The 23,107-nt window shown below is 36.8% G+C and overlaps 1 protein-coding gene across 20 annotated transcripts in view; it reads right to left on the bottom strand.

Annotated features, from left to right (window-relative positions):
• The window catches only part of celf2 (cugbp, Elav-like family member 2), a 174,245-nt gene that overhangs the window by 65,128 nt on the left and 86,010 nt on the right, over positions 1–23,107 (bottom strand). The gene's annotated exons all lie outside the window — the stretch shown is intronic.

The following is a 23,107-nucleotide window of genomic DNA, read 5'->3' as shown; positions in this document are numbered from 1 at the left end:
ATTCCAGACGGTACAAAACAAAACAAAAAAAAGTCAGTTTGTAGCACAGTACAGTATTTTAATCCAGAGATCATATCCGTAAGGGTTCACACAAAACCCACACACAGGCTGTCATAGATGTTTAGCATGTACTACAATATGTCACACTACAACACCAGATTTCAATGGGCTTCAAAATTAAAATACCAGATTCCTACAGTCAAGTGTATGGGATCAGGTGTCAGTTTTTGTTTACCAAGTAGGATCAACATACTGTTCTATTCAGTACAGGCACGTTGCATTACTTCTGTCCAAACTAGACCAGAAAACTTGTATTGAATCATAAAAAATAAACAAAAACAAAATTAGAATAAATTGTTTCAATGTTACATGCTAAACCTGTCAATAAAAGCATTTCTGCTAGCTTTGGGTTGCCAATTTGATAAAATAGGAGCCTACAGTTCTTGCTTAAAGCATGAAGTCAATGCAACCGGGCATATTATGGAACATTTTGCTTCAATTAAGGGAACAGGCCGCTGATCCTGTTAAAAATCAAGAATGTCAGAAACATGTTTTCCCTGCAATAGAAACAAAAGCCAGTGTCTTAGACACAATCATAATTGGAATGGAACCCAGAATTTTCAATACAAGCTTTGTTAAGAAGACTTATGGAGACCAGGCAGAAGTATATGGTCAGCTTTGTCCCTTAGATTTTCAAATATCCTACGCTCTTGCAACAAACAATTTATCCTTTGGGACTAAAAAGAGTGCCTTGCTACGTAAGCACAATCACGGAGAAGGTGTCCTTCTTTGTTGTGAAGAGCACCCGGGGCCGAGATTAAGCTGTTGAGTGGTCTGCTGCTCTTGCTTGCTGCTAGAACATCCTCTCTCAATTTGCACCAATTTCATCTCATAACGTAACTACTGCTTCCATCATTGTCAGCTTGCAGGGCAGCATTCCTACTATGAAAAACTATGCGTTGGCAAAGCTATTTTTTGACAAATTGCATTTATCTTAAACTAATATTGTATCTGTTTAAAAAAATGTATAAAAAGTAGAAACTGTTTAAAATAAAAATAAAAGCTGCCCCATGCACAGCTGCAGCATTTAATTTGAAGCAGCTTCTGTCGCATCCATTTAGCTTGCTGTGCAGCTTCACCCAGTTTTATTCCAGGTTCACAATGATTCAGAACCTCAACTAACAATTTATTTTCTACAGAGAGTAATTGAAGAGACACGGCAGACTTTCAGCTTCAGCTTTTCACTTGCATTTTTTAACAAACGGTTTAAGTAGAGTTCGCAGGCCGAGTGCTTGCGTATGAAAACAGCCCTAGACATCTGAAATTCCAGACTAAGTATGAAGCCACGGTTATCCCTACTGAGGGATGTCAGAATCAATCCAGTAAGTCTTGTCATAACTATTGATTTATGTTACCATATTAAAATTTTTAAGGGGTGTTAAAATGGACCATCTATATGCAACAAAGTGTGGGATGAAACTGCCAACGCCTTTTCATGGTACAAAAGAATGCTGTTTTGTTTTTCTCTTTTGTCGGTGACGGTATCGTTTGGTTTGGAATTTTATGCAAATGTCCGTTTCAGTTCAGTTTTGTTTTGGGAAAGTCATAACCGTTGCATTCCTGAATTAATTATGCATAAATTAAACACATCAGCCGACAGCATTGTGACTGTTTCCTACCAACCTAATAATGCCTTACCTCATTTGCTAGACACAAGGGTATTTTTTTTTTTTTAATGCATCACCAGGAATAAAATTGGATATACATGATTTTGCAGCAGGAAGGACAGCTGTGTGAGCAGGCAACTCTTTCAGAAAAGTCGACAGGTGACCACTTAACCGTAATGTTGCATAATCCTAATTAATTATATTTACAAGAAAACACCCTGCTTTGAAGCACAATAACACACATTCACTGGGTTTAATTGGAGGTATTTATTTGGTTACACCTACACTGTGACAAGCTGACAGCTGAATTAAAATTCTGTCTCCTCATTCAACATTCCCAGCACGTACATCATTTGTTTCCTTGTCAACACTGTGGGCCAATCTTCTTAAAACTACCCCGCCTGCGCTTAGGCTTTAAGTGCACTTTAATGCCTGAATAATTCAAATGAACAATTATGCCAAACCATCATTCTGATACAATCTAGGCATAAAGATTTATACCCAACATGTGTTAGAAGCATGGTGGCCATAATGTCATGCATACAAAATCAGCCTCTGTAACTCAATTACTTGACCTCACGGTGCGTTGAATAATTGTTGCTCAGTATGTGTTGTGCCTAAAAAGATGGGATGTGCGTAGGTTTATCAGTGGAATCACTGTTCAGTTAAAACTATGCAAATTTTGAATATGATTTGACCACTAATAAAAACATAAAGCTCTCAGAAACCAAAGCCATTCCTGACAGCAATCATTACTGATCCACTATCTTTCAAACAACTTTGCTTAACACACTCCACCAACATTTACAACTTGCAAAAACAAAGTTTAGTGCTCAAAATGCTTTGAGGAAACAGCAATATTAAATCGCGGTGATCTAGGTATACTGTACATGCATGGTTTGTTGCATGGTCATATATCACAGCAAAAGGGTCACCAGATATTACTGTAAGCTTTCAGACCATTTGTTCTTATTAAGTAAGTTGGACAATATAGACATCTCAAAATGCTGTGCTTCCATTTGTGGCTGAGAGTCAAAAAATGCAGTTATACAGTAAAAGTGGAAAATGTTCTGGGGCTTTTTCCTCATCCTGTATATAGTGATATATGTTGTATTTGTCAGTATGCTATTTCTCTGTTTTGCTCCCATTCAAAAGCTCTTATTAGACACCAACATGTTTTAGTTCATACAACACCACAGCAACCCAAGATAAAACTGGTAGGAGAACTCATTCCACGTTGGATCAACCAAAGCCCTTTAATAAAAACTTAACATATGAACTGTTACCACAACTGCTTGAGTTTGAATCAAAACATGTCTTACATGGTTTGCACCAAGTGCCTATTGCATTAGGTACAACAGCAAGTATTTCTGAAGAAAATATAGTACATTTCCCAGCACTCCAAGGAACCAGTATCACCAGAAGTCTCAATGTCTTTGAATGTTTTCTTTCCAAATTAATTCTTCAGATTATGACACTCCACCTGGCATGGAGAAGCTTTGTTTATTGTATAATACTGCAAATTCTATCACCTCCCTGCAGGCAGATAGGGTCATTCAAATGAATTTCAGATTGATTCCCTATAGAATGCCTCCGGTTTCATGATGCTATTGTCAGAGATGTGGAGTTTTGTGTGTCACATTACTGGCCTGGATATATTGTACAAAGTGTGGCTAAAAAACACAGTGAAAAATGCAGCTGTATTTCATTTTAAACTGTATCAATAGTAGATAAAAAAAAAAGATTAAACCGATATATTGTTGTGAAAAAAAGCTTTTGGATGTCATGTGGAACTGTGCCAGTATATTAATCAGAATGAGGAGTGTCAATGAAAATAAATGCATTTTAGACTATGGTGTTGAAAGAGAAAAATCTTCCTTTGTGTAATTTGAAATAGCATAGACTGACAAACTTAAGACAACTGTAACCTGAACACCAAAAAATGTATTTTCTGCAGGACATTTCGTCAAACACTAGCAGTTAACGTGTACTTATACTGTAGGTTTGTTTCCTCTATTTCTACCTACTGGTGTACTGTTATAGTGGTATATTCTCTGGCATTAACCAATCAGTTTTTGAAAATGTAACAAACTTTGGAATCTGGGAAACAGAAATGAAAAAAAATAATGTAGTATTGTTATGCCAATGTCAATATTAATTATTTGTGGTAAGGAAGTAGTCAACATTAGTATGCCTGGGACGCATATAATACTTTAAAAGTGCTCATTATCCCCAAGTCTCTCTATGGCCTAAATAAATGTAGCCATGCTAATAATGGGTAAACATGTTGTTATCCTTGGAAGCTGCATTTATCACTGCACTTGCTTCAAGAGTGACGGAAGTTGTCATGGCGACGTGATGGATGATTCTAAAAATTACAAGAAATGTCAGCCCGAGATAAAAGTGTTAATGAAGCTTCATTGACAAGCAGCTCCACACTACAAATAATGAGCTTACCTCCATTAGCATATGCATAACCAAAACAAGGGCTGGAAAAATAGATTTGTCAATAAAAAATTCAAGAGTTTTATTGATGAAATATATCACTGTCAGACATACTTGTCTTTAAGTCTTCAATGGAATTATATTTAGTAGACATCTGTATGGGAGTTAGGGATAAAACATTTTCTTAAGCTTTAGACAAGAGCCTCTCACACTGATGGCCTATAGGCCAAATCCGGCGCACACTGATACATATCTAAACAATAACTGGAAGCAAACTGGATTTATATATTAGGTGAATGGCAAATGTGCACTCACTCAGTGGCAAGTGTGTATACAATTAGAGCCATCACGATCATGAAAAACTAGATCATGACCTGTACACAAAAAAATGGAAGGGTATATACAAGTGGCCACTTAGAATAAAAAATTCCATCCAATCAAACCCAGCAAAATTCATTCTGCTGTTTTCACCATTTGGTGGTGCTTGCAGTACATTAGGCAGGATTACACAGTGCAATAACACTTCAAGACAAAAATTGGTTTATATACGGTAAATAAACAGACGTCATCACCCTAAGGTTATTTTTTAAATTAAAACGTTGGGGGGGGGGGGGGGGGGGGGTGTTATTGGCAATGGACAAAAATTAAAAATCAATAGTGTGTGTGTGCGCTGGGTTACAGGAAAAATAAACAAGCCACAAAATAAAAAAATGATGAGGTCATTACCTAAATATAATTTTTTGCAAAGGGCTCATCATGGACATCTACTATTTCTTTTAGCAGATTTATTCTCATGAAAAATGCCTTGAATCCCTGAGGAGTCAGTGTCATCCTGCCAGTGGGTATAGGAAGTGAGCATATGAAGATTGAAATGAGGAATTTGTCACATAATATTCCACTGTTTCATTTAGCCCACGTCAGAGCTGTCAAAAAACATTTTTACATATGTTACGATATCTTACAATTAAGCAAACGATTGTAGCATTCATTGCAATGAAGTTTATAGTGCTAGCATGTGCTTTCTATCTCCATAGTTCTCCTTTTGGTTTGCACGGACAAACCTCCTCTTACAGGAATTCTGTAAATGTGTTTTCAGTACTATGGGGACTCTATTGTAGACACCACTGGAGACTAATTACGTTACAACACATTTCTACTTACTAATGTACTCAGCTCATTCATATCATACAAATAGATGCCAAGCAAATTTGTTATTCTGTGACGAAGGTCCATTTTTTTCAGTTAAAGCCTTGTAGTCTATGTCCCTAGAGTATAATGGGGATCCTACATTGTAACCAAAATAGTTAGCACAAATAAACCACCTCTCTATCATATATTATTTCAACACATAAAATGGGATAGCAGATGTACAACAGAAGTAATCCAAGGCAAGTACAGTACACCAACAATGGTAACTTGCCAGACTTTCAAGGTGCATATTGGCTATAAAACAAAACCACTGATGTGGCGATAAACACATGCAAACTCCAACTGTTACAGTCACACAGAAATTAGCATTGTTTTTTTTTTTTTACAATGGAACATAAAATTTAAAAAAACAGTAAATTAAATTTCACATTTGCATTTATTGAAGTTCCCACTGTGTAAAAAAAAAAAAAAATTGTGCAAGATTTTGTAAAATGAGTAGTTAGGCTATGTATCCATTATATGAACAAGTATAGACAGCAATGAAATGTCTGAAAATAACCCATGGATTTTATTCTTGTTCAATCCTCTGATGGGGAGGGGGGGGGGGGAATCATAGTTTTAATGTAATATGTCAGGTTGCTTCAAAATTTCATGGGACAGGAGTGAGGGCTGTGTGAAGGAATAACCTTGGGAGTTGAAATGGGAGGAATGTGCTTGTGACTTAGAAAAGAGGACAGGATCTCCCACTGACTCGCAGAGGGCTGCCCTCGTGGAGACTGGGAAGTTAGCTTTGCTTCCCCCCCACTAGGAAAATGAAAAAACAGGATAGCAGGAGGAATCAAAAAAATTTACTGAAGAAGGTCGACGTGGCCAGACTTCCACGGCGAATAGTGAGCTTTACTCCTCTCAAGCGGGTGACAAACGCTGGAAAGAGAACAAATATATAAACATGCAAAGAGAGTCAGAAGAAGAGGGTCCAAAGCTGGAAGAGGGATTCTGCTCTTGGGGAGATGGGGGGAGGGGGAGAGTCAAAATCTTGGGTTGCTGCGAGAGCTGAAAAGCGAGCTACTTAGTAAAAATAATTGATCCTTGGGTGGCGAAGAGATATTGGACCAGCAGACACGAAAGAGAAGTAGAGTGAATGGTGGATAGGTATACCATGAATGCTTTGGATACATTTGCCTTGTCTAACCAGGACCCTCAGCTGTCTGCACTGATGAAAGAGAAGTGAGAGGTCTGGTCCACAGAGATGAAGGAGTAGATGTGCTGCTGGGGGCACGGCAGCCCCCTGCAGTGGGGTGTGTTAGAGTGAGAAAAAAGGTCCTGCGCAAGGGGATGATGCAAATTCCTAAGATAAAATGGTGGCGGGAGTGCAGTTCCCAAAAAGAGATGTGCACAGATCTGGAAGGATTGGATCATGGAGTTCAATGATGGTAATACTGGGGTATTTGGATACAAGGGAGATTTTAATGTTCAAATGGAAAGTAAGACTAAATGTTACATCCAAGAAAAGGTGAAACATGCACAAAACAAAGCAGCACAATAAAAGTAAACTTTTATACCTATCTATATTCCCATTTAAGGACACATACCAACTGCTGCTCATGATGCTGATCATCTCATTCTAGAAATTAACAGGTAACTTACAAAAACGACCATCAGACACAATTTTGGCAATAAAAACACTTCAGATTTACAAATAATTAGTATTACACAAATAATGAATATTATGCGATGGAGGCTGGTTATAAATGCTTAATTTGAGATTCCCTTTTTTTCTATTGGGTCTCCTGGTCCAATACATTTCTTTGAAACGTTGACAACTATATGATGAACTAGACATCTCCACATTTACATGCTACGCGTAAATCTCAGAGTATTCTTTCTGTTACAACAGCACAGCAAATTGGGTGCAATGTACATATTTTGAATATGTATACATTTGTATACATGTCTGTGACATCACATAAGAAATTTGCATATAGTGGACAGTCCATTTCGACAAAACTTGCATATCACTGCTGTACCTTTTTTTTCTTTTTGGTCGCTATGACGCTAAAACATTTCACACATCAGGAACACCTTACTGTAAGAGGCCGGTCTACAGCTGTAGCACTGGTTTGAATTACATTACATTCTGATCACAGAACTGACTGCACTGAAAACCATGGCCAAACCACCTTGCCTGCAAGCCCAACATCAGCTGCACTACATTTAAAAACGGTCTAGTGCTGTGTCTCTATTAATAGTGCTGTCAGGGCTATGACAATAGTGCCCAGGTTTGAATAAATCATCTGTTTTGTAAATGCAAGTTAATGATCCTTTTGACACTGATGGATGTCAGAAACGGCGCATACATTGTGCTCTGACACCCAAACCATTTACCACTTAAATCCCAAACTGTATTATTATGGGATTTTGATGTGGTTAAGCATACTTCAGGTCAGAGCCACTGCCAAACCATCAACTACTGCAATATTTAGCACCATTACAATTTATTACCAATAACCTCTACAGTATAAAATGATTATTTTTTATCATAATGTAACTCAAACACATTAGTAACAAACAAATATAGCTAACAACTCAAGAAAAGAAATAAAAATGAAATGACAAACATTTTGACGAAACTTTGAAGATGTTGAATAAGGCTTCTAATCTAAAATGGTTGTCATTCAATTTTTGTTTCTTTTACTATTTCTTAAGCCGTTTGTAGCCTCCATTGGCTATGTTTGATTCCCCAAGTGGCCTTTGGTTAGCCGCCATCAGCCATGTTCGATTTTGCACTGTGTGTCCCTTCTTGGGGTCGTTAAACCATACCAAAACGTCGTAGAGAGACAGTCAAGCCCTTTGTGAACCGTACTTCAAACAAAAATGACTAATTTGTTTGTGTACATTGTTAACACAAAAAAAAACACACAAAAAAAAAAACACACATACAAATACACTAAAAGGCAATCCTGTTAATATCAAGTTTGCATTTTACTTCCTTTCAGTATGCTCAAAAAAGTTTCACAAATGGTTTTAAAATGAATAACGTCACAAAAAAAAAAAACCTGTATGCATTACGTGTACCTTAAAATAAGTTAAATTCAGTTTTCTTATCATTCATCCTGAGCCTCAGGGTCTCTTCATCGCTGTTGAAAAACAAATTGGTAAGCTCGCTGTATAGCCATCTGTGTATATTGGCTGGAAGATTCAGTAAGACGTGCATTATATTAACCCAGCGTTTAAGAGGAGAGACTCAACGTCTATTTACCATATTTCTCAGCAGCCCCGGCGCTTATTAGAGACCGGCAATTATTTGAAGTTTTACGGTAGGCAAAAAGTTACCACTTCCCATTAGCATGGTGATCTCTAATCATGTGTCACTTTAAATTACAACAGTGTATCCTTAAAGGGTCATTAACTTCCATGTCCACTGTGTTTATTCAACCAGTTTGCTACTATGAGTATTGGTGCAAGGATATCTTTTTTTTTTTTTTTAAGTTAAAAAAAATATACAACATATCTTTGCAACATGGAATGATGCAATGAACTGCAAATATGGCCAGATACATTGAATATAAAAAACTTATTTCAAATAAATAAATCAAATAAAAAAATCAAAACCAAGAACTATTCTAGTATATCATACCTTTCGGCTATTCATTATTATTCTTACCCTGATGATTATTATTTCCTTTTTGTGGCAACCAACCAGTATGCAGCAAGTTTTCATATAAACATATAAAAGGTGCTTGTTTAATCTTTATGCATACACCTAAATATTCTTGATCTGTCCAAAACATCTTGCATACTACATTAAAAAGGTATAACTTTACAAACAATGAAAACAGGATATGTACTAAAAAAAAAAAAAAAACAATGAACAAAGTATTTCTTCAGATGTTTTCTAGAAAAATAACTGGAGATAGTTGCCTTACAGAACAGTTTATAATGAAAGCCTCCGAAATAAAAAAGGAAATGAAGTCTTACATACGTAGTCATTAATTTTCATAACTTTGCAATCATCTCCCTGTTCGGTGCTATGAATTATCATATTACTGTTATGTTAAAAGAAATATAATTAAAATACTAAGCCACTACAAAACAAACATTAATTTGCTATGAAGCCATGTCATAATAACAGCAAATCATTGTTTACAGTGCTACAGATAAGACATAAAAGATAAGTCTACTCACACTGTATGCAATAGTTACAAATTATGGCTTGTTGAATATAAAGACAGAGCAAATAAGTTTTAAAAATGTTAACGGTTTACAGTGTAGTCATCGTGGGATTTACCATGTACTGTAAGATCACGTGGCACATTTTGTTTACATACGTATACGTAAATTTACTCTGAATGACTCTTGTGCTTTATTTCAAATTTAAAGTAGACAAAACAATACAAATTTACGAGATCTCAAATCTAAAATACCAATACAGAGCTGTAGAAAAATCTTCTTGCACAAAGTTAAACAATATAATTTGTATTCCGTAAGAGATGACAATCCTTCACCATCACAACAACAACCACCATTGTGCAACTGATTGGCACTGCATTTCACATATGTACTAATTTGTGCTTTGCCGTGTGCCATCACACAAAGCATTCTGGAGGCACATGCTGCTCCGATCTGACTGCATGCGAATGCAGTGAAAGCGTTTGTGACACAATGAAAAAGCCAGAAATGTTCTCACCGCACAGCCCACAGATGCTGGACAGGGTCTCTAATTATAGCTTGGAATAAAAAGATGACAAATGAATGGAACCAATTTATTACTGAGCTGCTGTACAGCGACTGCAACGTATCTCTCTGTACTTAAGGTATGCTTAGGATGTGTAACACATACTGTATAGGCGGTAAGAAGATAGACTTTTAAAACCTCAAGTATCCTTCTGATGCCAGAGTCCTTGCATTACCAAGGGTATTATGAATGTGTGTTTATACCGTGTAACTAACAAAATTGTGATGCACAGTGTACTGTATGAGTACGTACATCTACAAATAATGTGCTTTTACATCTAAACCTACAATTAATTTAATTTATGTACATGGGATGATTTTAATGAAGGCATTCTATAGTATTCTCAAATTAAACATAAAGTCAATGAGCACAGAAAAACCATATGCTTTATTGTAAACAAATAAACATAACATGCAATAAATAGCTTTTTAGTCAAGCATGTAGCTCATGATTATGTTATCATTAGTGAATTTAAAGTAGTACTTTTTTAATTACAATTTATGGGTTGGAAAAATTAGAACTGAGCAGATGGCATAGCTCACACATCTCACCTTTTCAATGATTTCTTTCTTCCTCTACCTTACAGTTTTTGGTGCTCTGCTCTCAAAATAGTTAAAAAAAAAATAAAAAAAATGAAGTTCTAATTGCAATTGATCATGTTCCTGTTAGGCATTGTATACATTAGTGTTTTATCTGCAGGAGACTGAGGATTCAATTTCCCCACCTAGCCAAAGCTACACAAAATGCATCACCTCATCCCCTTTCCAATTACCTAAAAACAGTACTACAAATCCGCTACTACCAAAAGGGCACCAGAATTTAATCTCCTAACATTTAATTACTACATTAGCACAACAGATGAGAATCATCTGGTTTTCAAAAAATAATTACTAAAGAAAAAAAAAAAAAGTGTTTGTGTATTAGACTATAAGACTATTTCAAGTAGTATCCAAGACAAGAGGCTTTTTGCAGTCCCCCCACCCCCCCTTGTTCTGAAGTCAAACTTCACATACATAATCAAAGAATACAGTTGTGTATAAAACTGATATCTAAAAGCACCTTTCTGCAAAAACAGTCACATGACCACAAAATGGCAGCCACCTTAAGTTACAGGTCAATGTGAAGTTGAAACCGGGGCAAAGGCAGATTGATAATCACATATGGGCTCTCCTTACAAGATACTGCTGGCGATGGATATTATAATATGAAAATTACACAAACGGAGACTTGACATACGTAAACAGAAACCAAAGTTTCAAAGAACACCTGTGTATTCTAGAACTATACTAAGCACTGGCAAAACTGTCGGCTAATACTTTGTGATGCAGCCTTTATGCAAGGCAGCAACTCACTTACACATTGTGTGGACGAGATCAGAAATTCTGGTCTGCAGGATTGCAGCCCATTCCTGGCACAGAATCTGTGTTAAAGAATCCCAGGAAGTGGGTTTACTGGGACACTTTCACAGGGAATCGGTTAAGGACAGCCCACAAATGCTCAAATGGGGTTCATGTCCAGCAATTGCCCAGTCTATGGCAGAGTTGTGACGCCCTGACTATCTTTCCATCTTCACTGGACGGAATCTCATATTTTGCCAGTGCTAAGGTTCCAGAATAAACAGGTGTTCTTTCAAACTTGGGTGTCTATTTACTTATGGCAAGTTTCAGTATTTTGTAGTTCATTAAAATGCAGCACTGCAAGGAAAAAATATTCATATTTAAAATGTACCAATATCTTGATGCATTTTCAAAGTAGCGACCATTTTGATTATCATGGCAACCTATTTTCTCTTTAGGTGACTGGAAATAATACTTTAACCGCCTACAGGCGACCACCACCTTTGTAGTGGAAAGTTTGTCATATAGATTTTTAACAAATTTCCCTTTGTCCTCTCTTGACTGTCATCTGAATATTATTTTTACACATGGACTCGGGCACAGCCCAAAATAACCAAACACAGGGTGGAAGTCAGAATCACAAAACCAGCCACGCGACTTTCAAATGGAGCGCTCTCTCCACAAACAAAGAGTTTTTCCACACTAAGAAAGTTCCCTGCAGAAGGAACAGGGCTCCAGGCAAGACAGCGCTCTCCACACAAGAACAAGTCTTTGAACTTTGACAATTAGAAGGACTGCTGAGGGAGAAATGGAAGCTGAACTGTTCTGAAGAAAGTTACTAAAGTCATGGGAGAATAATTGCTCGAATTCACAGAAGGCAAGGAAGAACAAATGTTCTGAATAATGGTTAAAATCATCTTCTGAGGAAGGGCCCTGCCGTCTGTCCTACGAGAGACTGAATCAGTAAACGGGATACTGCATTAATCGGAAAGCGGGTCTTTGTTTCCACGAAGCTGCACGAAACAAAAACACTTCTACAAACTATGTAACACTTTAATTGCAACGCATTATCTGAACTGGTTTACGTCTGATCAACGGAACTATTCCCAGTTGAAAAACTGTCGACAACAAAGGTAACTTTGCAAGACTTGGAGATCAACAAGCTGATTTCCATTTGAAAATAACTATTTGTTTATTGCAAGCCTACGCAATACAATGCGTAAAGCAAAGTACCGTCTTCTTTCATTGGAATTTCAGATCCATAGAGCTGCAGTATCATTGACACAGATTGACTTCTTTATATGGAAATCAATAAGTATTCAACATATCTAATATTAAATACTTTATGACAGGAGAAAGTAACTGTACTAGGAATAGAATATAACTTCCTGTTTCAGAGTGTGTATGAAATGTATTTTGTTTGTTGAAATGTGCAACTCAAAGGAGTTGCCTCGTAAATGCAGAGAATTTGATCATTGCCCCATTTTTGAGTTAATTTGAATATATAATCAACTGAGGTTGATAACATATTATTAGTTTGGTTCATCACGTCTAAACTAAATTAACATGGTAAAACTAATTTGCTAAATTAGGTACTGGAATGTTTGATTCCATTCTGAATGGGAAGTTGAATTAATTCTCGTGCATATTGACATGATTGATTCCAACGAAAAACGGGTATTGAAAAAACTAATTCAAAGTAGACACTCTATGTGATAAGCCATATTTAATATTAGTATATTAACCATGTATGCTAATGATGTTATGGTCGTTGCAATCATTTTACTATGCAGTCAATGAACTGTATACTATTCATGCATATATCTAACCAACAGCCTTTCCTTTCTGTAAAACTAATTTTTGAAATCTGCTATCGGTCAGGCCAACTGAACACAGCTGTTGTGCCTATTACAGACAGGAAGGACTTTTTGGGGCTGCGAGCCAGAGCACCATTCAAACTATTACTGCATAAAATAAACATTTCTACATAAGTTTGTAGAATTCGGCAGCCAAGTAATGATATTGAATGACACTCTGTTCAAAATGATCAATCCTTCACGATTAGAAGACTCAACTGCTCTGCAAACAAATCTAGCTATCTATATACCTGCTACTGTAGTACAGAAAGTAACATTTAGATTTACTTGCTACAATATTCTGTTTAAACAGAAAGAGGCTATAGCAAACTTCGTTAGATTACGCAATCACTCTGCTTCCAGTGTTATTTATTGTTTTAGAACAACGGCACCTCAACGGCACCTCAGCTATGGATGTGCATTATTTAAGTGTAGTGTATGAATAGGCAACCATTTTATTTTTTAGGAGGCTCCAAAAAATAAACAGCTTACCTGGAGCACTGATAATGGGAATACAGGGTTGGATAGATCATGCTCCCAATGCATGATGGAATGTACTTTAAAAAAAATCAATCCAATCCAAATAACTTGATTTTTCATACAATTATCTAAGAAAATAGTTCCAAGCTACACTAAAACGTATAAGCATTGCAAAAAGACATTTGAATTTCAGCATTAGATTTACTGAATCCCCCCCCCAAGGGGAATTAGATGGATAAGCCAGGCCGCTTCCATATAAAATATCTAAATACTGTATAACTTCAGCTTGCATTACAATCCAATTATCTAACTGTAGCTCAAGGAATGCATTGCACTTTAACACTTAAACCTCTAATATTTGTGGAAGCATGTGTCAGTTTATAGAACTGCTTACATTTTACATTAGCTTCTTTGCAGTCTCCAGCTGGCCATGTTTGATTTCATGTATGCATCCCTTCTTAGCAGTGTAACTACAGCATTCCATCATTAAACTAAACCAACTACATACAGACAGTCAAGCCCCTTGTGAAGCTTCAGGACTTGTCTCGGTTTTCTTACCAGCTTGATTGACAGAGTGTTCGCTTTGAAAACAGTGGCTCCGATTGCTGTCACATCACACAGGCCCACATCCACAGCAGAGTTTTTTGTTTTTTTTCCCCACCCAACAACACCCAAAGGACAACGAAAAATATCCAATACATGTCATTTTGTGATTTAGGATTTCTCTGCGCCATCTTAGTCGCCCTCAACCTAACCTACCAATTTTCCTATCTGTCAACCAAATTCTTGGAAGGTAAATCTATATAATAAATACAATATTCTGTGTTTGGAGAGAGTCAGGATGCTTTATATTGCTATAGCAAGACGATTAATGAGGAATACAATATTATCGTTTCTTTATGTGCATTAGTGCAATTTCGGCACAAGTTTTTATTATTTTTTAGGAGTTCTGTCGATGCGTCTTGGAAAGGGAGAGCACAAGGAGACAGAGAGCAACTATTAAAACTAACAGCCTAGTACTAGTGGCAGTAGCTAACTACATCGAGAGGAGCAACTTCACAGACTATAATATGAATAATATTAAGGCAGGACTAAATGGCTGTGAATAAGATTTTGTTTGATTTTTTTTAGGTGGAAAATCTGGAAAGCCATATGCCATATTTATTGAAAGAACTCATGACTTAAATGCAACATTACCTTGTACTCGCCCAAAATACATTTTACTCACATTGTGTCTAATTTGGAGAGTACATTACTAAATGACCCAAAATCTTACCTGGAGCGTATGGTCAACAATGGGTTTAAAAAATCATAGCTTTTTATTTCTGCAGTTCAGTCAGATCCTGTGGTCTTCATTAAATGTTTTTGTTTAGCCCTGCAAGTACTTTTTCTATAAAGTTATTAGGATCATCAGTCATCTCACTTTGTCTGCCTTGAAGAATTAACAGTTTATACAAGCTCAGTTGAACTAGTAGAAGATCAATAAAATATAAACGCACACACTGCATCTCTTTCAAAGATGTATTACCAGCTGATTGTTTTTCAGCTGAATCCTGGCTTTAATGTTTAAGGCAACATGTTCGCCTAGTGATCGATTGTAATCAAGCTGTCTTCCACTACTGAATTATGTAACTCCTAATCACTCTGCTCATAACAACTTCTACATACTGTAATGTAAAGTGAACTGTTGTGAGGTAATAGCGTAAATTGAGAAGGCAGAGACTGAACAAATAACCTTTTGCTTTAAGAAACCAACACTTCAAAAGATATGTTACTATACGTTACTATACTAGGACTGACTTTTTCCCCACTTTTTTTTTTTTAATATAACATACAAAAGCATTTAAAATATATTTTTGTTAAAACAATGCTTAAATATTGAAATGTCATAAACTCAAGCCTTTTTGCCATTTAATTCTATCTTGTGGCATTAGATAGCACTCTCTCAGGAATTATGCCTTATTGTAAGCAGTTTTGGCAACAAAACATTCCTAGGAGGTACTGTAATCCAGTGTTAGGATGTCTGATACAATGGAGGCCCCAGGGCACAAGACTAAGTAATGGACCAAAGGCAAATGCTTGAGAGAAGCATTTACAAAATCTGAAAAACTTGCTACCAAAATGATATTCACTTCCTTATGAACCCTTCCAAACACCAGTAAACTGAAAACAGAAGGTTTGGGCTTGTATGGCAAATTGAATTTCTGTGCTTATAGTCCATTTTAAAGCCCACAAGTCAATATAAACTAAAGAGTGATCTTACATTACAGCTAACCTAACATACGTTGTAAGATAAACTGCTGCTTGTTCTCATGTTAGAACCTGCTCTTTGTTTGGTGCTGTGGAGCTGTATGTGTGTCTCAAGGGAGGAACAACTCTCCCCGTTAAAAAGGAAAACTGGCAAACTACTACATGTCGAAAACCATTAACAATCACTGATCGCCACTGAAACCTAAACTCAGATGCAGAGGTGGAGAGGGTCAACACACTCATATAAAATATAAAGAGATGTTAAAAAAAAAAAAAAAAAAAAAATCACATGCAAAACCTACCTTCAAAATTTCCTCTAAATCTAAGCTGTCGGTACAGACCGAGTTCAACATATTTGAGTAATGAAATCTGCTAATGTTCAGTACATGGAGAATTTCCACATCCTTACTTATCTAAAAATACCTTGGCTTGCCAGTGGAGACAATCAGTGATGATGAATAGCTGCAAAAGACAAGTAAATCTCCAAATTTACATCATCATTTGCAGACTACTGAAGACAGCTACTGAATCTTGAGGACAAAAAAAAAACACACAAAAAAATAAACACAGTGCAGTATCATGACCTTCAGTGTAGTACATCTGCTGTAAATTAGGATTTATATACTTTAACCAGGTCCCCCTCCTCCCACCCCCCTTTAGGATCGAATAAGGAATCCATGTACAACTACAGTATTTTGCATAACAGACACAGACCAACTGGGTGCCTCCATTATCCCCAAATTGGTATACTCTCACTAAAAGGTCCTTTAAACCGTTTTTTTTGTTTGTTTGTTTTAAAAGGTGTTGCATGCGTATAGAGCTCAAGAGAGAACTTTATGTTTTTCTCAGAAAGATGGAATGGGGACATGGGAGAACACAAGAATATGGAGTCTGGCCATAAAAGTTCTTATGTCTCAAACATCAGACAATACTCTGAAAACACCAGCGGAGACTAGAAGCATCACAGCCAGTGTAGGGTGATGCACATTTGCACTTACATTTAGTCTCTGTCTGGGAATATATCTGGGAATGGAAAAACATTCTGCATTAGAATGCCGACATGTTTTCAACAACTACATAAGTGCTCATAAAAGCGTGGCCACTTATTCACTGTAAATACGCGAAATATTCAAGAGACAGTCAAACATCCTAAACAACGTTTGTAATGTTTTGTTGCCATTCGCATCACACAATTCAATCACTGCAATTCATTTCTATACATAATCAATATAAAACTTTTGTATGTCAATTAAGATTACTGCCAACTACAATCAACACATCTGACTAATATTAACACAATAAAAACGATATTGATTTATATGTGAGCAGAGTATTTGAAAATCTGCTCATTCAACCAAAAATGTCTCAAACTGAATGTATGACAGTATATATTTGTTTGTACAAGAAAATAAAATAAATAAAACATGTTTGCAACAAATACTGTGCACAGTAATTACAAATTTCAGACTTGGAGAGGAAAAAAAAAAAGATGTACTGTAATGACCTGTATATCAAACACTGCTATCTTAACACAGGCACAACATCATTGTATTTGCCTGTGCTGACAAAGATCAATATGTGAGACCAAGTGCCAACTGTAAAGTGGCGATGTCAGTCAGCAATTCTCTGGCTAACTATCTATCTGAACCTCACGCTTCACCGAGTGAAAATACAGCCATTGATCTTGGTGTCACTGCTCAAAACCTTCATACATCAAAGTTGCTTCTTTTTTACTGGATTTTAATGCCACTATTTTATAGAATTCAATACTTCTATAATCTCACATGAACTGCACTTATTACTCAAACTAGGGTTTTTAACATAACTGCTCAATAGAGGTATATTATGTTTCCATGTGGCACTTTGAAATGTGAAGTGCTTCAATGCCACAGTATTTATGTTCTTTTTTTTTTTTTTTTTTTTTAACTTCAATAGGTTAGCAGTTCATTTTAGAGAAACCTAATTCAATAAAACTAACCACCACTTAAAGTTATTGATTTGTATGTGTTTAAAATGTGTTTAGCTTTTCTGTGTATGGCATTGTGATGAAGCCAGAGCATTGAATACAGAGTATTAAAGTTCCACTTCTACATACTGGTTTTAAAATATTGTATATTTGTGAGCTGTCAAAATCCACTGACTAAAAAAAAAAAAAAAAACATGCTTGGTTTCATTCTCAGGTGTCACCCCCATGTTACTCCTCTACTTGACCAGCAATAACCTTTTATAATGTAATATTCCTTTCTTGACTAGTTAATGCGCACTCGCTCCTTGCTGCCTTCATAATAGGGAGCTAGTCAGGAACCTGAGGGGAGGACTGATATAATGCACAACATACATACTCTCTAGATATAACATTATCACTACAAATGCACCCCCCAAAAATAGATTTATCCACTATTCAATACATTTAGAGACCCACTGTTTCAGCTTACCAATGCCTCCAAGTGCCTTTTGCTCCTGTTGTAAGTATTTGTAAGCACTCATGTTTTCATTAACTAAGCCTTGCTGCCTCTAGAGATTGTTTGTTCATCTGTTTATTAGAATTTAATTATCAAAGCAAAACACCCAGACAGAGCCCCGTGCTCTGCATTTCACAGCAGTTCTCTCTCTGCATTATTTTAGAGAATTTTCTTCATTTTATACATTTTTAAGGGTGATGTAAAAAAAAAAAAAATCGAAGGGCTGGTTCCTAACCAATACAATTAAATATAAACTTTTTTTTTTTTGGAAGAAAAATAAAAAGTAAAATCAAAACAAAATGAAAAAGGACTGTCACAAGGCAATAGTGCAAAAGATTATTTCATTCAAAATACCAAAAGTATAAGTTTCACCCCCTTTTTTTGATATAAAATCCATTATACTAAATACTAGATTGAATTTCATATTTAATAATGGTGGCATTTTTGGGCAATGGTAAGATATAAAGCTGAAAAGCCTTCAGGTTTATTTCTTCAAAATTGTTGGGTGGATGAAATACATTAAACATTATGTTGATAGGCCAACACCAACTACACTGGATGTACTTGTACTTGTCATACATTTCTATACAATGTTTAAATAGTTCTAGACTTATCTCTGCACAGTCAAGTTTGCCCATGCTGTATCGTCTGATAATAAAAGCTGATGTCTTAATGAGGGTCAGCCAAAAGCAAGAAAGTTGTATCTTGGTAATAAGTGTTTAAGTTAGGTCTTTTCTGTGGTTCTCTGCAGAGTTCTACTCTCAATAAATTATTCAAGTGTCTTTATATAAACACTTCACATTAGCTGATTCATAACACTCCAGTGATGGTAAAGTGTGTAGACGTACCTTAGGGAGCTGCAAGGCTTTGCAATTTCATGCCCTGAAAAAAATGCACCTTCTCCCTACTGTGTACTTGTGATTTTAATTCATTTTTTTTTTTTCTCTTGGAGAGAGGAGGTGGTGTTCATGTCACAGCTCACTGCAGGTTTCATTTTTTTTATCAAATCTTTTATTTGGGGGGAAAAAAAACAATACAACAAGAAATTCCCCACATTTTTCAATTTCTCAAGAATATTAGACAAAGTTGAAGATACCCATTCCCAGAATGCTGCCATGTCCGGACACTCCCAGAACATATGCAAGAAAGTGCCCATGGCTCCCTGGGGCAAAGTGCACATATAGGGGTAGGGGTGAGCTTCATTTGGTAGCATCTACGAGGGGTTAAATATATTCTATGAATGAAATTAAAATGGATTAGTTGATGATTAGGATTCTTGGAGGCACAACTCAGGTTAGTCCAAACAGTATCCCAACATATTTCTTTGTTTACAGGAGTGTGGCAGGATAGCGGCAGAGGGAAGACTCAGAGACAGGAAGTGCAGTGAAACCAAAATATTTTAATTAACAAAACACAAATAAAAGGCACGATGGCCAACCAAAAAGACAAACACAAAACAGGCTTTAAACAAATCCAAAAAACCCCACTCACTCTCTCTCTAACACACGTCTTCTCTCTGTTACAAACACTCTCCCCCTAACAAACACTCTTCTCCTAACATACCCAACCACTCCCTTTTATACAGGTGCCTGGGCTAATTGGGCAATTCGCACCTCATTAGCCCAGGCACATTCCACACGTTCCTCACACATACTCACTGAACCACACCCCAAACTCACTCACATCCACTCTAAACAATACAAAAAAACACAGAACCACCACAAAATAGGCTGCACCCCATCACAAGGAGATATATCCCTATTCCAGATATTATCAAGCACAAGTTTTATATGAGGCCTTTAATAGGTGGGTAGAAAGTGTGGAAGCCAAGCCCCCTCATTTTACCCCGTGTGCAGTATATCATGTAATGCATGAGATGGCAGTTCTGTCCCCCAGGGTACAAAATGCGCATGCATTGCTGAGCGGAGAGGAAGACAGAAGAAGAAAGAAGTGCCCGCTAAATTATATTGCAATTGTAAATTTTGGAATGTGTGAAGACAGTTCACTTTAAAAATATCCCCATGAGTATAAATCCCCCTATCCCTCCATTGCGGAAAAGAAAAGGGATGGCCACCTGATAAGAGGGTAACGTTATGAAATATAGGCGAGTGGGTATGCCATTTTGTTTGAAGTTTTGTATGTTTTTACACTAATTAGGTGAGAGATTATGGGGCCGAAGCGTAACTTACATCGGAATGCTAGAATAGACTCAATCTTGAAGTCTATGTGGGAATACAAAATCTTCTTCTAGCTGTCGCCATGACACAGGAATATTAGGATCAAACCAGACTGACACAGGAATATTAGGATCAAACCAGACTGAGGCGGATCGCAGGACAAATGAGAAAAAATAATATTTGAAATTTGGCAAAGACAATCCTCCTGCAGTTCTCACATTGTAATGTAGAGAGTTTGAAACAAGACCGCTTTCCCCTCCATATACAGTAAATGTAGCTATCGAAGAGTGTAACTTATTCCAATAACCAGATGGGGGAGTGGGAGCATCGAACTGAAGAAGATGATTCAAGGCAGTACATTCATTTTTATTATGGAGATGTGGGCTTGGAGCGAGTTCATTTGTTAAAAATGTTTCCTAATCGCTCCCTTATCTACTAGATATTTTTGATGAGTTCAGCCTATTATCAGGGTACAAAATCACCTGGTTTAAGTCTGCCCTAATGCTCTTGAATGGTGTAACGAGGGACATTGTTTTACCCTCAAATATACGTTAATAGTCGTTAAGCATTTTACATAGCTTGGTGTAGAAATGTACCATTCTCTATATTGTAAAATATCATCAGCATACAGGGAGATGTGACGTTGCGTGTGCTTGACAATGACAGAAGTAAAAGTAGGAGATTGGTGGACTGCTTGGGCAAGTGGTTTGAGTGACAGGGCAAATAGTAGAGGGGAAGGCAGGCAGACCTGGCGGATGCCCCTAGAGACAATAAACTGGGAGGAGCATTTACTGCCTGCGAGCACCATCGCTGAGAGGTTGGCATATAGAATTTTGACCATATTAATAAACTCTGTGCCCAAACCTATGCTATCTAAAACCGACCCTAAATAATCCCATTCCAAGCAGACAAAAGCTTTCTCCACATCTAATGAAAGGACAGCACAGGGGGCATCAATACCCATAGCCGTATGAATGACACGAAGGAGGCAGCAGACATTGTCTGATGCTAGACGGGTCTTAATAAATCCTGTTTGATCATGATGAATCAGTTTGGTCATGTGGGACTCGAGTCGACGTGAGAGCACCTTAGCGTACAATTTAACATCCGAGTTTATTAACGATAGGGGGCGATAGCTAGTACAGAGGGGGTCCTTGTCTTTTTTCAGTAATAACGATATGATAGCAGTGTTAACATTATGAAAATAATCCCTCTCAATAGTCGCATGCACCATCTCCAGTAATAGGGGTCCCAGTTGGTCCCAGAAAGTAAGAAAAAATTCAGATGGTATACCATTTAACTCACTTACCCTTTCTCAAGTTCAAATGCAATGTCTTCACAGCAGGAGTTCTGCAGAGTATGTTCTAAAAAAGCTAGTTTGGTTTCCAATTCTTTGATTTTACTATGACAAGTCTTGTTAAGATTAGCAGCAAATAAAGTAGAAGTATCTTTAATAAATCCGTTAGTTGAGTCCCACAAGATATGAGGGTCATCTACAGAACCACGATTGAAGTCAAGAAACTCATTCAGTTCAGATTGAAATAGTACTCGGGTAGGATTTATTTTGTAATAACGTGGTATTGAAGTGCCATCTTGTGGCTCGAATTTACAGAAATTTCCATGGTGATCTGAGAGTGACATAAGGAGTATTTCAGCATTATTTACCTTAGAAAAAAGAGGTTTAGAAGCAAGAATGAAATCAATCCTAGAAAAGGACTTGTGCCTAAACGAAAATAAAGTATATTCTTTAATAGATGGGTTAACCACGCGCCAGATCTCAACTAAACCCAAGTCAGAAATCAAATATTTTAAGGTCGAAGATGCGAGAAGCTGTGTTCTTCCCTGTTGTAGACCAGGGTTTATCACCGTGTTCATATCAGATCCACAGATTAACTTAATCTGACAGATCTAACAGTAATTTGGTCAGTGAATTAAAAAATCCTACCTGGAACAAAGGCATTTTTTTTACCAGACATTATAGTTTCTAAGTATGCCACTCTGTCATCCCCATCACTGCCAGAGCCCAGAATAGAAATCTGAAATCTAGGGCGCAATACAATCAATGCACCCCTCGTTTTATCATCTGTAGAGGATGAGACTGCAACATAAAAGTATTTATTAGCAAGTCTGGAAATGTCTTGCTGTTAAGATGAGATTCCTGAATCATGGCAATGTCAACTTTGAGAGCGAAAACTCAAGCAGCCATTACACCAGCGAGTCACGTGATCTTCCTCGGTGCAGGTTTCATAACTTCAATAAAACTCTAATGTACTGTAGCCTGATATACTGTCCCCTAATTAATGTCTTGTGAAAAGTTTAAACATATGCTTTTAGCCATCTGTTAGCTAGGCACTAAAGACACCAGCCTCTCGTATTACTGAAACACACTGTGCCCGATCATAAATAATTCCTGGGAATGTAAAAATAATATTTCTGAAACCATTTCAGCTTTGCCCTAAATATAAATAATTTAAATAATAGGGACTGAGGGCTCACATTAGTTTAAATGTAGGAAAATATTTATTTGAAAATAAACACATTCTGAAGAA

This window comes from Acipenser ruthenus, chromosome 14, assembly GCF_902713425.1.
Source record: "Acipenser ruthenus chromosome 14, fAciRut3.2 maternal haplotype, whole genome shotgun sequence".
NCBI lineage: Eukaryota > Metazoa > Chordata > Actinopteri > Acipenseriformes > Acipenseridae > Acipenser > Acipenser ruthenus.
Note: the sequence above shows the minus strand (reverse complement) of the source record. Positions and strands in the feature narration are given on the sequence as shown.